Source organism: Bos indicus, chromosome 1 (assembly GCF_029378745.1).
Source record: "Bos indicus isolate NIAB-ARS_2022 breed Sahiwal x Tharparkar chromosome 1, NIAB-ARS_B.indTharparkar_mat_pri_1.0, whole genome shotgun sequence".
Lineage (NCBI taxonomy): Eukaryota > Metazoa > Chordata > Mammalia > Artiodactyla > Bovidae > Bos > Bos indicus.
In genome coordinates, this window is record NC_091760.1 from 29,132,791 (window position 1) to 29,145,693 (window position 12,903).

The following is a 12,903-nucleotide window of genomic DNA, read 5'->3' on the forward strand; positions in this document are numbered from 1 at the left end:
TTCAGTCGCTCAGTCATGTCTGACTCTTTGGGACTCCATGAATCGCAGCACGCCAGGCCTCCCTGTCCATCACCAACTCCCGGAATTCACTCAGACTCACGTCCATCGAGTCAGTGATGCCATCCAGCCATCTCATCCTCTGTCGTCCGCTTTTCCTCCTGCCCCCAACCCCTCCCAGCATCAGAGTCTTTTCCAATGAGACAACTCTTCGCATGAGGTGGCCAAAGTACTGGAGTTTAAGTTTTAGCATCATTCCTTGTAAAGAATGCTTATTAACATATATACAAATATAGGAGTACTTGTGTAAATACTAACAGACATAAAGGGGAAATTTGATGATAATACTATAATAGCAGGAGACTTTAACACCAACAATAGACAGATCATCCAGACAGAAAATCAGTACAGCAACAGCAGACTCAAATAACAAAATTGACTAGTTGCACTTAATAGGAATTTCATTCCAAAACAGAGGAGACATATATATATGTCTCATATATATATATATATATATATATATATATATATATACACACACACACACAAATGGAATATTATCCAGGGGAGACCACATGCTAGACCAAGAAAAAAACAAATATTAACAAATTTTAGAGAATAGAAATTATATGAAGCATTTTTTCCATCCATACTCATATGAAACTAAAAATCAACAACAGAAAGAAAAATGGGAAAGGAATAGATACATGGAGACTCAACAATGCACTACTAAAAATCCAGTGGTTCTATGAAGATATCAAAGAGAAAATCAGAAAATACTTTGAGACTAATGAAAGGCAAACACAACATTCCAAAATCTATAAGATGCTCCAAAAGCAACTGTAGGAAGAAGGTTTACAGTGAATGGACTGTCCTTAAGAAACTAGAAAAATCTCAAGTAAACAACCTAATTTAAAACCTAAAGGAATCAGAAAGAGAACAAGCAAAATCCAATGTCAGCAGAAGGAAGAAAATCGTAAAGATCAGAGAGGAAATAAAATAGAAACCAAATAAACAATAGAAAAGATCAATGAAACAAAGACTTTTTCGGTAAGATAAACAAAATTGATAAACCTCCACCCAGGCTCACAAAGAAAGAAAGTGAAGTCATTCAGTCATGTCTGACTCTTTGCGACGCCATCGACTGTAGCCTACCAGGCTCCTCTGTCCATGGAATTTTCCAGACAAGAATACTGGAGTGAGTTGCCATTTCTTTCTCCAGGGGATCTTCCCAGCCCAGGGATCGAACCTGGGTCTCCTGCCTTGTAGGCAGACACTTTTACCATCTGAGCCACCAGGGAAGTCTCACAAAGAAAGAGGGATGATCTAATTAAACAAAATAAGAAAACAAAAAAGTAGGAATAACCAGCACTACAAATATACCAAAAAAAAAAACAAAATAAATCATAAAAAATACTACAAACAATAACTATGCCAACAAAATGGACAACCTAGAAGAAATGAGCAAATTTCCATAAACATACAACTTTCCACAAGTGAATCAAATAAAAAAGAAACAAATTGAATAAATCAACCACTACTAATGAAATTGAATTTGTAATAAAATAGTCCCAGTAAACAAAGGTTCAGAACCAGATGGCTTCACAGGGAAATTCTACTAAACACATTAAGAGTTAATACCTATACTTCTTAAATCATTTCAAAAACTTGAAGAAGAGGAACAATCTTGAATTCATTCAATGGGGTTACCAATGATACCAAAATAAGACAAAAACACCACAAACAAAATTTTTAAGAAAATTATAGGACAATATATTTGATAAACATAGATGCAAAAATCCTCAACAAAACATAAGCAAACTAAATAATATATATATAATATATATTATTATTATTGGATATATATATATTATATCCAATAATATATATAAAAGGAGACTTCCCTGGTGGCACGGTAGATAAGAATCCACCTATCAGTGCAGGAGACATGAGTTCAATCCCTGGTCTGGGAAGATTCCACATGCTGCAAAGCAACGAAGCCCATGTGCCACAACTATTTAGCCCACATTTTAAAACCCACAAGCCACAATGCTGAGCCTATGCACCTAAACTACTGAAACCACGAGTTCTAGGGCCTGTGAGTTGCAACTATTGAGCCTGTGTGCCACGACTAATGAGACCTGCACATCCTAGAGCTCGCATGTTACAACTACTGAAGCCCTCACATCTAGAGCCTGTGCTCCACAGCAAGAGAAGCCAGTGTGATGAGAAGCCTGTGCACTACAAGTAGAGAAAGCCTGTTCAAAGAACAGAGACCTAGTGCAGTGAAACATAAAAAATAAATAAGTAAACATATATATATATGTGTGTGTGTGTGTGTATATATATATATATATATATATATATATATATAAAGGACCACATACTATGATCAAATTGGATTACTCCAGCAACACAAGGGTTGCTTATCATTTGGAAAGGAAATCAATCCATGTGATACACCAGATGAATCAAATGAAAAATAAAAATCACACCATCATCTCAGTAGACATACATAAAGCATACGAAAATATTCAGTCAAAATAAAAACCCTCATCAACATGGGTATAGAGTGGAAATATCTCAACACAAAAGGCCATTTATGACAAGCCTACAGCTAACATCATACTCAGCCCTGAAAAGTTGAAAGCCTTTCCTCTATATCCAGGAGGGACACAAAGATGCCCACTCACCATTTCTTTCTTTTTTTTTTTTTTAATTTTATTTTATTTTTAAACTTTACATAATTGTATTAGTTTTGCCAAATATCAAAATGAATCCGCCACAGGTATACATGTGTTCCCCATCCTGAACCCTCCTCCCTCCTCCCTCCCCATCCCACTGGGTCGTCCCAGTGCTCTAGCCCCAGCATCCAGATCCTAGACTGGCATCTCGTTTCATACATGATATTTTACATGTTTCAATGCCAATACAAAGGATCATAAGAGACTACTATCAACAATTATATGCCAATAAAATGGACAACGTGGAAGAAATGGACAAATTCTTAGAAAAGTACAACTTTCCAAAACTAGACCAGGAAGAAATAGAAAATCTTAACAGACCCATCACAAGCATGGAAATTGAAACTGTAATCAAAAATCTTCCAGCAAACAAAAGCCCAGGGCCAGACGGCTTCACAGTTGAATTCTACCAAAAATTTAGAGAAGAGCTAACACCTATCCTGCTCAAACTCTTCCAGAAAATTGCAGAGGAAGGTAAACTTCCAAACTCATTCTATGAGGCCACCATCACCCTAATACCAAAACCTGACAAAGATCCCACACAAAAAGAAAACTACAGGCCAATATCACTGATGAACATAGATGCAAAAATCCTTAACAAAATTCCAGCAATCAGAATCCAACAACACATTAAAAAGATCATACACCATGACCAAGTGGGCTTTATCCCAGGGATGCAAGGATTCTTCAATATCTGCAAATCAATCAATGTAATACACCACATTAACAAATTGAAAAATAAAAACCATATGATTATCTCAATAGATGCAGAGAAAGCCTTTGACAAAATTCAACACCCATTTATGATAAAAACTCTCCAGAAAGCAGGAATAGAAGGAACATACCTCAACATAATAAAAGCTATATATGACAAACCCACAGCAAACATTATCCTCAATGGTGAAAAATTGAAAGCATTTCCTCTAAAGTCAGGAACAAGACAAGGGTGCCCACTTTCACCATTACTATTCAACATAGTTTTCAAAGTTTTGGCCACAGCAATCAGAGCAGAAAAAGAAATAAAAGGAATCCAAATTGGAAAAGAAGAAGTAAAACTCTCACTATTTGCAGATGACATGATCCTCTACATAGAAAACCCTAAAGACTCCACCAGAAAATTACTAGAGCTAATCAATGACTATAGTAAAGTTGCAGGATATAAAATCAACACACAGAAATCCCTTGCATTCCTATACACTAATAATGAGAAAACAGAAAGAGAAATTAAGGAAACAATTCCATTTACCATTGCAACGGAAAGAATAAAATACTTAGGAATATATCTACCTAAAGAAACTAACGACCTATATATAGAAAACTATAAAACACTGGTGAAAGAAATCAAAGAGGACACTAATAGATGGAGAAATATACCATGTTCATGGATTGGAAGAATCAATATAGTGAAAATGAGTATACTACCCAAAGCAATTTATAGATTCAATGCAATCCCTATCAAGCTACCAACAGTATTCTTCACAGAGCTAGAACAAATAATTTCACAATTTGTATGGAAATACAAAAAACCTCGAATAGCCAAAGCGATCTTGAGAAAGAAGAATGGAACTGGAGGAATCAACCTACCTGACTTCAGGCTCTACTACAAAGCCACAGTTATCAAGACAGTATGGTACTGGCACAAAGACAGAAATATAGATCAATGGAACAAAATAGAAAGCCCAGAGATATATCCATGCACATATGGACACCACTTCTATTTAACATAGCATTGTAAGTCCTAGCCACAGCGATCAGAGAAGAAAAATAAATTAAAAAGCACCCAAATTGGAAGGGACGAAGTAAACCTGTCACTATTTGCAGATGACATGATACTTTACATAGAAAATCCTAGTCTCCACCAAAAATATATTATAACTAATAAATTAATTCAGTATAAGCTGTAAGATACAACTTTCAGAAATCTCTTGCTTTTCTATATATCAATAATGAAATGTCAGAAAGAAATATTTTTAAAAACTAATTTAAAATAACATCAAAAAGAATAAAATAGGAATAAACATATCCTAGGTAAAAGATCTATACTCTGAAAAACATAAAACATTGATCAAGGAAATTGAAGATAATACTAAGAAATTGAAAGATATCTCATGTTTTGGGTTGAAAGCATTAGCATTGTTAAAATGGCCATACTTCCAAAACAATCTACAGATTTTATGCAATCCCTATCAAAATACCCATTTATTTTTAACAGAACTAGAACAAACAGTACTAAAATTCATATGGAACCCCAAAAGATCCAAAACTGCCAAAACAATCTTGAGGGAAAAGGAAAAAAGCTGGAGGTATCAGTCTCCAAGAATTCAGATTATGCTACAAAGTTACAGTAGTCAAAACAGAAAATTACTGGCACACAAATAGAGACAGATCAATGAACAGAATAGGTTGTCCCAAAATAAACTCATGCATCTGTGGTCACTCTGTGACAGAAGAGGAAAAAATATACATGGGAGAAAAGACAGTCTCTTCAACAAGTGGTGCCTGGAAAACAGGACAGCTACATTAAAATACCAAGATTAGACTATTTCTTCATACCATGTACAAAAAATAAGCTCAAAATGGATTAAAGACCTAAATGTAAGACCTGAAACCATAAAACTCCTAGAAGATAATTTAGACAGAACACTCTCTGACATAAACCATAGCAATTTTTTGGATCTGTCTCCTAAGACAAAACAAATAAAAGCAAAAATTTTAAAATGAGATGTAATTAAAAGCTTTTGCACAGCAAATAAAATAATCAACAAATGAAAAGACAGCCTGTGTAGTAGCAGAAAATATTTGCAAACATTATTTCTTACTGTCTTATTCACTTTCTCATTTTCTTACTTCTGATGGAATGTATCAAGTTAGACATTTCCTTTACCAAAACCTGATCTAATGTATGATCAGGGCCACTAATGTAGTTTTATTTCAGTAATTATGGTTTTTATCACTATATTTTTCACTGATAGAAGATTGTTGCCTCTTAGTTCTAGTTTCATGGGTGTAGCACAATCCTAAATTTGATCTCAATGTAAATGAGAAATTAGGGTAAATTTATACAGAAAAAAAAGTTTCTCTTTCTATTCCAGATGGACTTTTACATTTGAAGTGTAGTGCTTTAATAAAGCTGGAGATATTTGCTGATTACTTTTATATGGTACTCTATATTTGCCTTTTAATGGCTTAAAACAAACAAAAAAAATCTGGTTTTTGATGGGTATTGTAGGTAATGTAGTAAACTCATCATGTCCAGAGGAAAAAGGAATATAGTACAGACCAGCCAAATATTCACATGCAATGCATTGATCCTAAAATCTTCTATTGACCAAAAAAGAAATGGGGCTAGGATTGGCCAAAGAGTTTGAAACCAAGAACCCTAGGCAATCTCTATAAAATTCTTCACTTTCAGACATATTTTTTCCTTTCACCTATGTGTTGGTAGAATCACATACACCAAAAGCAAGTCTTAGCAGTTCCGCTCTATTCCCTTTTGTTGTAAACTCATCCACAAACAAGACCCATAGGATGCCATAGCTATGAGAAGTCCAGAATTCATGTTTACATGAAACAGTATAAGATATGCTTCTACCTAATAGGAGTTCTGCTTCCACCCAGGATGCAGAAACCTGGAAAGAGCATTGCTGTCATCCTAATAACAACAGAAAAATAGTTTGAAATCCACAGAAAGACGGGGACTTGTAAAGAGAGACAGGATATGAGAATTGACACACATATGACAGAATAAAGGAAAAGTGGTTCTGGGTAGCATACGAGAAAGTAAGAAGAATTTAAGTTTAATAAATTGCTAATGTCTAAGTGTAGCCTGGAAAATCCTATGGACGGAGGAGCCTGGTAGGCTGCAGTCCATGGGATAGCTAGGAGTCGGACATGACTGAGCAACTTCCCTTTCACTTTCATGCACTGGAGAAGGAAATGGCAACCCCCTCCAGTGTTCTTGCCTGGAGAATCCCAGGGATGGGGGAGCCTGGTGGGCTGCCGGCTATGGGGTCGCACAGAGTCAGACACGACTGAAGAGACTTAGCAGCAGCAGCAGCAGCAGCAAGTGTAGTTTAAGAGTACAGAAAACAATAAAAGCCACAGACTCAGGAGAAAGTTATACTCATTCTTATGTTCTTCTCTTCCAAACTCCCCAATTGTACATGAGAAAGATTGGACACAGGGTGGGAGATGAGAGAAAGCATCAGTGGTAATGAAGGTTTAGAAAAAGTGGGGGGACTCCTTATTGGAAAATCAAAAAGACCCACCCAGGCAATTCTACTTTAAGTAGGTGGTAAAGGTAACTTAGCTCTTCAAGGACATAGATAGAGGTGCACTAGGAAAGGGCATTTATTACCTGTGAGTCCAGACAAAGAAAGGATTTTTTGTTGGTAGGAAAGGAGAAGAAAACTCTTTTTCTGACAAAAGCCACCAAAGATACAAAGCACAGTTTGACCATGAGCAGAATCACTGAGAAAGTTATCTTCAGAATGCAGAAATGACCTAAAATTGATGTTGGACCAGGATGAGAGAGAAAATATTTCTACCTGCAGCCCATGTGCGTAAGCGCACGTAAGCGCACGCGCACACACACACACACACACACACACACAAACACAGATACCAGTACTAAATAAAAAACAAGAGTCAACTACTGAGGGAGGGGCAAGAGTACAGGGAGAAATCTCATCTGAATCATAGATACATATGGAAGATAGAAAGTTGAGGGTGAAGCGGAGCTATTGAGAAAGACAGTTTGCCAACCAGCCTTTACCTTTAAATCACTTCTGTTAACATAACTTGTTCTTTTTTATCAAAGCTGAAAGTAAAATTTATTAGAGAAAGAAAAGTTTTTTAAATAAATGATACTGCTGCTGCTGCTAAGTCGCTTCAGTCGTGTCCGACTCTGGGTGACCCCATAGATGGCAGCCCACCAGGCTCCCCCATCCCTGGGATTCTCCAGGCAAGAACACTGGAGTGGGTTGCCATTTCCTTCTCCGATGCATGAAAGTGAAAAGTCAAAGTGAAGTCGCTCAGTCATGTCCGACTCTTAGCGACCCCATGGACTGCAGCCTACCAGGCTCCTCCATCCATGGGATTTTCCAGGCAAGGGTACTGGAGTGGGGTGCCATCACCTTCTCCGAAATGATACTAGAATAAGATATTTAAATGTAAATTGAATGAATGAAAGGATAAATGAAAGATATATGTTTAAAACTTCAAAGACAAGCTTATGGCTGAGAGAAACATTTGCAAGCAGGTATCTGATAAAGAACTTGTATTCATGGTATATGAAGAGTGCTAAAATCAATAAGAAAACAAATGAGGCAACTAAAATGGGCATAACATTTCAAGACATTTTCATAGAGATATGATGGCAAATAAGATATATAAAAAAACTATACATAATTAGTCATTGTGAAAATACAAATCAAACCACAATAAAATTCTATTACAAATATAATGATAACCAAATGAGAAAACAAAAGCCAACCAAACAAAAAATTCCAAGTGTAGAAAATTATGTGCACTAGATAGAACTCTCCTAAAATATTGATAGAAATGCAAAGTGGAACAGGCAGTGTGGGAAGAGTTAGGCAGTTTATTATCAAAGGAAAATATTCACTTACCATAGAATCATATAATCTATACTTTAGTGTTACTAAAAAAGATACATGAACAATGATTTGCACACAAAACAGTGAACACAAATGTTTATAGATGCTATATTCATAACTGTCAAAAGTGGTAATAACACAAATGCTCTTCACACGATGAATGGATACACCAATTAGCACATGTTTATACAATGGAATACTATTCAACAATAAGAAAAATAAATTATTTATAAAAAGAATAACTTTCCAATGCATTATGCTAAGTGAAAGTTGATCTGAAAAGGCTCCATTCAGATTTACTCCCTTTATATTCCATTCTGCAAAAAGCAAACAAGTTAGTGTCTGTCAAGATTTGGGGTAAGGACAATGGTTGATTATAAAGGGGTGAGAGAAAACTTTTTTTCAGTAATGGAAACATTCTATGTAATTTTGGTTTCATAGATCTAAAATGTCAAAACTCATGGAAGTGTATGCCTAAAAGGGCAAATTTTCTGATTGTAAATGATACCTTAATAATCTGACTTAAAACAAGTGTTCAAGATAAGCACAATTGTTTCTTTGCAAAAGTTAAATGAAGGACAATATTTCAAGCATTTCTATTAATACTAAATGAAAAATATATTTATAAAATATGATACATTTCATAGTAACAGAATTTTAAGTCTAGCAAGTTGAGATCAAGAATATATGTTTTTCTAAGGCAGTAATCTGAGTACTCTACAGTGGATCACACATCTCACGCCTAAAGAATTCAATTCATAAAAAAGACTAAATTTAATAATGATAATATTCAATGGAAATGAGCCACTTATTGTCTATAAATATTCGGTGAAAGAAAAGGACCTATACCAACTCTTCCATAGTAAACTTTTAACAATTATTCTTTTCATAAAATGACATCGAAGAAATAAACAACAAATCATAGGTTTAGATTCTATCAGGTTCATTCTGAATTAAAATATTTTGATATGCTGCTGCTAAGTCACTTCAGTCGTGTCCAACTCTGTGCGACCCCATAGACGGCAGCCACCAGGCTCCCCATCCCTGGGATTCTCCAGGCAAGAACACTGCAGGGGATTGCCATTTCCTTCTCCAATGCATGAAAAGTGAAAAGGGAAAGTGAAGTCATTCAGTCATGTCTGATTCTTAGCGACCCCATAGACTGCAGCTCACCAGGCTCCTCCGTTCATGGGGTTTTCTAGGCAAAAATACTGGAGTGGGGTGCCATTGCCTTCTCCAACTTTAGATCACATCAAAGTTAATGATCAAAGATTAAATATTGTTCATAGATCCCTTCCCATACAAGAACATATTACTTCCAAAAGTTAACTTTAGTGGAACAATTAATGTTAAACATAAATGCAACCATGTCAACAAATGGACCTTGCCCAACTACCTAGTATTAGCAAGTCTTGCTGTTTTTTTAATAACAATTGAATTTTTTTCAATGTGGAATAATTTTTTTCATGAACCTCACCAAGTTTCTAATAGTCCTACTGAAATTAAGTATCTGTTAAGAAGTCTCACATCAATTCTGAGTATATTTTATATCTTTGAGCAAGTATGCTTTTGCATAGCAATAATAATGTTTTTAAAAATGTATTATAAAGTCCTGTAGAATAATCATCCCATAAATCTCACTTTATTTTTCCAGTGCAATCAGTGAAAAATAGTAAAATAAAGCATGAATGCAAACCTAGTCATCTAAACAATTGTTTCTTTGTAATGTTTTATTGTTTTGTCTTTTTCTGAGGAAAAGGATAGTTTAAGTATACCTGGAAAATCTTCTTGTTACCTTAATATTTCCTCCTAGCACTGTGAAATATAGTACATAGAACAAAATTACTTCTCCAGTAGGTAGCAATTTGTTGTGCTATTATATTATTTTGCATCACTATTTTCAGTATTATAGTAAAGTTACATTTTAGCTGTGCTTATGGGTTTCTCAGGTGGCTCAGATGGTAAAGAATCCTCCTGCAGTGCAGGAGATCCAGATTTAATCCCTGGGTCAGGAAGATCCCCTGGAGAAGGGAAGGGCTACCTACTCCAATATTCTTGCCTAGAGAATCCCATGGACAGGAGTCCGGCAGGCTATAGTCCATGAGGTCCAGAAGATTCACACACAATGGGACGACTAAGCACACATACACACATGGGATTCCCTAGTGGCTCAGTGGTAAAGAATTTGCCTCTCAATGCAGATGTGGGTTCCATCCCTGAGTTGGGAAGATGCCCCGGGGAAGGGCATGGAAACCCACTCCAGTATTCTTGCTGGGAAAATACTATGGACAGAGGAGCTTGATGGACAATGGTCCATGGGGTCCCAAAGAGTCAGACATGACTGAATGACTGAGCATGCCTGTACTCATGAGATATTAATGGACCATTGAACACCAACAGCACTTATTCATAGTTATCTTAAAAAATCAATTTGTTATATAAAGAGAACTTCTAACCAAAGAGTCTAGAAATATGAGATGTGAGTTTTGTTTCTGTGAACCTACAATCTCTGCAACACAAAACATACACTCTCCAATGTTTTTATATCTTCATTGATAAGTTAAGAAGTTAGAAAATGTCAGAAATCACAAATAACTTTTTGATGAATCATTTTCTGCAGTTTGTCAAGGAATAGTTTTACTTTTTTTATGAAATTAAATGTAAAATGAAATATTTCTACACCTAAAGACACTGCTTAAAAAAATTACAAACTATAAACCAGATCCCGAAAAGTTGTTTACTCAATGTTTTATAAGAATCCTATAGAACACTAATATTATGGAACATCCTAAATCATCCTTTCCTAGATATTTAGAGTTTTCACTTAATTCTTTTAATCTTGTGTTTTCTAAGTGATTTTCTGATAATTTTTCAAAAAAGTTATTCTGCTTAGGTCATTTCCCTTTGATAGTGTGTTTTTATTGTTCCAAGATTAAAAAACAGCACAGGCTGGGAGATATGTTACAGTTTTCTAAAGATGAAGTTTTTGTGTACACTAAGTTTTAATTATTGATTTGATAATTATTAAGTTTTAAAGTTTTTTTTTTTCTTATTCTTCAGATTATCTTCTAAAATTTGAAAAATGTGACATAGGTCTTTTTGTTTTAATAGCTATAATTATTTCAATTCAGAATAAGGAATCAAAAAAGTATAATGTGGTAAGAAGAAATTATATTTTCTTGATAAAAATTAGAGAAACCAGGAATTTCTCCAAAGTGGTTCTGTGTATCTTTGATGCCTATCCCATTGCAGTTATGAGTTAAACTGATCATTGGAGAGTATATTTGAATAAAGAGGAAACTAGATTGGAAAAGGCACTGAAAGAATCATCAAAGGGTAAAATTGAGGCTCTAAATTATTTTCCTTTTCTTCCTGCCTTCAACTGAAAATTGGATCCCTAATTCATTTCTCTTGATAATTTAAATGCAAAGTGGTTTGAGCTGCAAGCTTCTCCTAACTTTGACCATTTCTTGGGATAGACTTATCAGGGTTTAAATTTTATAAGATATGTAAATCTTCCACCAGAAATCAGTTAGAATATCAGGCCTCTACAGTGGAGTGTAAAATTAAGAGTAAATTTGCCTTTCCTGGGAATGTTGGATTTTACATCTTATAAGTTTTTGAGGCAAAAGAATACTGCTGCTCAATTAAACACCTTAGGCTTGAGTGCACAGGATATGGAGGATTTAGGTAAGAGACCATCTCAGACACTCTAAATTGATGCTGTGCAAGCTGTCTATACTCTACCCATGCCAATCATATTTGTTTTCATTGACACATTTGTTGAATCCTGGTTAAATAAAACTTTTCTGTAACTGCTTCAAACAACATCAGTCAGAATTCTGTATAAATCATTTGTCACCCTTCCCCCACTACTGCCCAGCAAAAACCCCAACCCCTGAGTTTTGTGTAACATCTTTCAGCTGAAAGGACATTTACAGAAAAATATGTACATGCCATAAATTTCAGCAAACACCAAGAAACAATCTGCCTTCATAATTTAGTGTGCAGGCGAGAGAAAAAAACAGACCCTCCTGTGAATTATTGTTCCCTGTAGTCATAATGTACCTTGTTTCATGGCCATAAACCAATATGAAAAGTGGCACTGTGATGGATTCAGTAGTTATACAATATGCCAAGATATTTTCTTGAAAATACCTTCCCTTAAGTATCTAACAAAACAGGTAGCTCATCATGGCTGATTCTTATGCAAGTCTAAAATAGTTTCTGCATACTTGAAAAGGCCCTGAAGGGTAATAAAAGGATAATAGGTTGTTAGCATTATTCCAATAATTAAATGCTCAGGAAGTTAGATGGCGGCACTTGTAGGCTCCTTGTATTTGATTCATAGTCACATAATCATATCCTGCCGAGGATATCTGCCTGTTATATTAGGTCAGGATGCTGACATACCAGCTGTGGTAAATGCTCCAGTGTGTCAAGATGCTCAACATTTAGGAGGTGATGCTATACTGTAACGACGATAATATTTTCAAACTAATTCACTGTTTGAGAAAAATATCTCCTTTTGTTTTTACAATGTT

General features: G+C 35.3%; 1 non-coding gene across 1 annotated transcript; it reads right to left on the reverse strand.

Moving 5' to 3' along the window:
• Positions 1-1,225: 1,225 nt before the first annotated feature.
• TRNAC-ACA (transfer RNA cysteine (anticodon ACA)) lies at positions 1,226-1,298 on the reverse strand. Its single transcript has one exon. It is a non-coding gene; the product is annotated as a tRNA-Cys (tRNA).
• Positions 1,299-12,903: the final 11,605 nt, after the last annotated feature.